Raw genomic sequence first — 5,523 nt, forward strand, 5'->3', positions numbered from 1 at the left:
TATTGAAAGTGCCATGGGCTGCCAAAAGAACCAACAGATCTGTGTTTGAAGAAGTGCAGCCAGAGTGCTCCTTTGTTTGGATTTAGGAAAATGATGGAGAAAAATGTTAGTCATGAAGATCGCTAAAGGATAATTTTTAGAAAAGAAAAATCGTGACTCTCATACAAATAGAAAATTAATGAAAGTCCTAGGTATGATTGAACTCATTAACTAATGAGAAGCTAACAAGCTGCTGATTCTGTTAGTTGTGGTCGAGTTTTAAACAACGGAATGAAAGGGTAAAAATGATCTCCTTCTGGCATGGGAGGACTTTGGGGTTAACCTGAAGCTGGTTCCAGGGCCCTTCCAGTGCCAAGTTTCCCAGTAGGTCAGGTCACACTGAGGCTGAGGCGCTGTCTGCTGCTTAGAGCCACTTTTTGCTCTGTCTGGAGCCAGAAGCTAACAAGGATGTTTCAGATAAGAATCCAACTCACTCATCTGCTTTCCCTACAGAGGACAGATGGTAGAGTTAAGTTAGAGATGCAGAAGAAAGAACGCCGTTGAACCAGGAAAGGCCCTCAGTGGCAGAATGTGGGGAGGGGGGCTTCTCCAACAGGCAATAAAGGATTCCTCTGGAGACCAGCTTCGTGAGAGGTTCCTTAGGGGGAAGGCTCTGTCAGCCAGGCCCGGCAGTGCCAAGGTGTCTGGGCGCCCCAACTGTGTGGACTGTCCAGCAGGGGGCAGCATCACCCATTCATCTGGAACTTTTTAAGGTGTGTGCCCTGGGTCCCACAGGCCCCAGAAGTAGAGGCCAGTTCCCAGTCCTGCACAGACTCAGGGAGCAGCAACCCACGCCAGGCCTTCCTGGCTGCCCCTCTACCAAGCCACTTCCTGCATCCATCAGCATGAGATAATGCGCTGGACGGCAAAACTCGGTTTGAACAGCAAGGTTGGCTGTTCAAGTTCACCAGTTGCTCCTCGGAAACCCTATATAGGGTTGCTATGGGTCAGAACCGACTCGACAATACTTAAGAATAACAAGCAGGCTGACTCTAATACGTGGTGACGCCCCATGTGTTGCAGAGCAGAACTATGTCCCACAGGGGTTTCAGTGGCTGGTTTTTCAGAAGTCAGTTAGCATGCCTTTCTTCCAAGGTACCTTGGGGGGAGAGGATACTCAGACCTCCCTTCTTTCAGGTCGCAGTTGAGTGTGCAAACAGTTCGCACCACCCAGGGACTCCCGTTCATGACTATAGCTGCTATTAGTTCAGCAAACACCTGTTTGCTGAACCAGGAGCTTTTACAGTGCTACCTGGCCCCAAGGTTTGCCAGAACCCACAGGGCTTGTGCAGTCATGCCCACTGTGCAGACAGGAAAGTCAAGGCCAACAGAATTCGGGGGGTTGCCCGGGGCCACGCTGGCAGTAAGCATCAGAGCTGGATTTCAGTGTTCCAGGTCCTTCCAATCCCCACATTCAGGGTCCTTCCACTTGCCATTCTAGCAGGGCCACCTCTCCTCTGGAATCCAGAATTTCTTGGGCTGACATACAGTCACCAGTACCCCTAGCCTCTGGGGCCCAGTGGGAAGAGGCCAGGTTGCAGTGTGACTTTGGATGGGTCATTCCCATCTCTGACTGAGCCTCAAAGCCCTCATCAGTAAAAATCACCTCTAAGTGTTGTTGGGCAGCCAGGGGAGATAGTCTGGGGTGGGGAGGGGCAAGGGGGCACTGGATGCTGCAAATGGTTGACAAGTTTAACTATTAACTGAAAATATGGAGGTTTGAGTCCACCCGGAGGTCACTCAGAAGAAACGCAATCCACCCCAAGAAATCATTCACTGCAAACCCTGAGGAGCACACAGTTCTGTTGTGCCACACAGGGATTCACCAGGAGTTGGAATCAACTTTGATGGCACTTGCTTTGTTTGATGTGTTTCTTTAGCGTCCCCCCCCCCCCGCCACCCCTGGGGACATGTAAGAAGCCATGAGTTACCCATTGGGTTGCTAACAGCAAGGTCAACAGTCAGAATCCACCAGCTGCTCCAAGGAAAAAAGATGAGGCTTTCTGCTCCTGTGGCGCTGTGGGTTAATGTGCCAGACTGCAAAGCCATTTGAACTGCAAGGTCGGTAGTTCAAATTCACCAGCTGTTCCTCGCAAACCCTATACAGGGGTGCCACGAGTCAGAACCAACTCAATGACACTTAACAACAACAGTACCATCAAGTTGGTGCCAACTTATAGAGAGCCCATATAGGATTTCCAAGGAGCTGCTAGTGGATTTGAACCTCTGACTTTGTCGTTAGCCAACCAGTACTTATCCTACAATGCTACCAGGGTTCCACACACAGATTGTTGCTATTCAGTGTTATCGAGTCGGTTCCGATTTAGAGCACCCCTGTATAGGGTTTCCGAGGAGCCGTTGGTAGATTTGAACCACTGACCCAGTAACCTTGTGGTGTCTGCAGTCCAGTGTTTATCCTATAGTGCCACACCTGGATTCCCCTCATACAGATTGTTGTTAAGTGCCTTTGAGTGGTTCAGACTCATAATGACCCTGTATAGGGTTTCCAAGGAGTGACTGGTGAGTTTGAACCGCCGACCTTGTTGTTCAAACAGACTTTGCAGTCCAGTGCTTTATCCCACAGCACCACACCAGGACCCCTGCCCCAAATGTTAATGGTGGGCACCCTGCTCTAGTCTAAACCTAGGCCTGAGGCAGAGACACTGGGAACAGCCTCCAGACCCACAGGTGGCATTTTCCTGAGGGTCCCTGAGCAGGTGCCTGTGTGGTCTGGCCTACAGCAAAAACTATCAACTGAAAAACTATCAACTGCCCAGCCCAGCTCTGTGTCCTATCTTCTGGTTTAATCCTCACAAGTTTGTGAGGTAGGTACTATTACAAACCAAAACACAGAGAGGTCAGCTGGCCTGCCCAAGGTCACAGAGCTCTAAGAAACAGAGCCAGCCTTTGATACAGAATGGCCTGAAGGAATCCAAAGTTCACATTCTTTCCATGCCACAGCCCTACCTCCAGCAGAGTTCCCAGTGAAAACAGGTAACCTTATTTTCCAAAATAAACAGAATTCTCCTTCTGGAACTTTTGACCCCAGTTCCCAGGTCAAAGCCATAGTGATTCAGAGGATTTGGGGCTCTCTGATTGTTCTCAGTAAACAGCTCTGTGGCTCAGTGGTTAAGTACTCAGCTGCTATCTGAAAGGTCAGCAGTTCAAACCCACTGGCTGCTTCCAGAAAGATTAGAGCTTTGGAATCTCTTTGGGGTAGTTCTACTCCATGGCAGTGGGCTTGGTTTGGATCTCAAGGCCCCTGGTGGTGCAAACAGCACTTGTGGTGGCTCACTGGTTAAGCACTCAACTGCTAACCAAGACATCGTTGGTTTGAACCCGCTAGAGGTTCTACCGGATATGTGGCAGTTTTTGAAACTCCATGAAGCAATTCTACTCTCTGTCCTATAGGGTTTCAATTGGAATTGATTTGACAGCAACTGGTTTACTAATCTAAAGGTTAGCAGGTCAGACCCTCGCAGTAGCACCAAGGAAGAAAGGCTTGCCAATCTGCTTCCATGGAGATTACAGCCAAGGAGACCCTATGGAGCTGGTCTACTCTGTAACACGTGGACAGGCCAGGAGTTGGAATTAACTAGACAGCCTCGAGTTTTTGTTTGTCCTTCTCAGAACAACCAACACTGTGCAGCTTTGGCTAAACTCTCTGGCCCTATTTGAACCTCATTTCCGCTAACTAAACGAGGGATCACAAGATTCTGGGATCATGGGACAGGGTCTTTGGTTGCTGCTTGGTCCCTGTCCCTGCGCCCCCCAAACGTGTGTGGTCCCCCCTTCCCAGCAGAGGTCTGACCCCGTCCCTGCCCCTCAACTTTGTAGCAGCAGTCCTAGTTCGGAGCGACAAGGAACGTTTTTTTCTCCACTGCCACGGTTGCATATTTGTGTGGGCGGCTAAGCAACCACCCCCACGTGAGCCCCTGAACAAAGCGTCCTCATAGCGCTCCCCGACTTGACCCAGCTCAACGGCGGGTTTGTGAAGCAGAGCAGGGAGCATTGTGCATTCATTGTCCGAGCCACAGGGTCCAGTGATCAAGGTCACGCCTTGGGGAGGGGCGCAGGCAGCTGCCAATCCTGCGCAGCAGCCTCAGTCACTCGGTGGACTGGTCCGCGCCCTAGGACAATGGAGACTTGAGAGAGGCAACTTCCCTGGGGCCTGTCAGCCCTGGTAAGGACGTTCATCCTGATGAACTGCTTTCCACCTCGGAGGGAACTGACATTCCTCAACAGTGGCCTGCTCTGAAATGACCTAGGAACGCCAGGCACAGCAAACCGACCTCCAGGCAGCCAAATGCTCCTATCCACTGAACTGGAACAGCACTGTGGGTTCGCCAAAAGCATTCATTTGGAACATTTGTTCATTCATCCATCAAGTACTTCCTGGCATTGCACTAAAGGGCCAGGCACAGTTTTAGGCACTGAGAACATGGGGGTGGGGTGTAAAAGTGGAGTCCCAGATACACAGTCGAATAGAAGAGGCGTCACAAAGTTGGTGGGGAAATTCCATTATCTTTTCATGTCATCAGTCCATGAGCCGTTCTTACAAGGGCTTATTCTAGAAATGGGGGTCATTCCCACAGAAGCAGATTGCGGTGCAAATAGGTAGGCACTGGACTTCTAGCTGAACCGTTAGTGGGTCAAAGGCACACAGGGAAGGCGATCTACTTATGAATCGTTATAGCCTTGAAAATCCTATCAGGCACAGCTCTCATACGGGGTCTCCAACTTGTTGCTAAGTGCTGTCCAGTCGGTTCCAACCCATAGTGACCCTGTATAGGGTTTCTGAGGAGCGGCTGGTGAGCTTGAACCGCCGACCTTGTGGTTCAAACCGACTTTGTGCTCCAGTGCATTAGCCGACAGCGCTACACCAGGTCTCTGGGGTCGCCAAGAGTGGGAGCAAAACGGACAGTAACTACCATTTCCAGGGCAGATCTTGGTGGGTGGCGGGGGTATGTAGCATCTTAATGCCTGTTCAATGGAGGTGTTGACAAGAAAAGGGGAAAAAAAAAACCCAAAAAACAAACTACTCCCTGGTCAGACTCATAGCTACCCTATAAGACTCAGAACTACCCCATCGAGTTTCTAAGACTGTAAATCTTTTTTATTTTTTTAAACTTTTAGTTGTACATTGAGTGAAGGTTTACAGAGCAGATCATTAGTGATACATTCAATAAATCCTAACTGTGCTTCATTACAATGGTTGCAATCCCCTCCGTGTACCAACGGTTAACAGTATTTACCTCTGTTCACTTTAACATTGCATTCCTCCCTGTGTCTCCCGCTACCTTCAGCTTTCCTCTGCTAACCTCCCTCTTGTTGTCGATTGCCAGTCCTTTCTCCCATGTTAATATTAGCTACCCTTTTGTTGTTGTTGTTGCTGAGTGCCAACTTAGTTCCTACTCATAGTGACCCTGTATAGGGTTTTCAAGGAGCACCTGGGGAGTTTGAACATCTGACTTTGCGGTTCAA

The sequence above is a fragment of the Chrysochloris asiatica genome, unplaced genomic scaffold, assembly GCF_000296735.1.
Source record: "Chrysochloris asiatica unplaced genomic scaffold, ChrAsi1.0 scaffold00025, whole genome shotgun sequence".
Lineage (NCBI taxonomy): Eukaryota > Metazoa > Chordata > Mammalia > Afrosoricida > Chrysochloridae > Chrysochloris > Chrysochloris asiatica.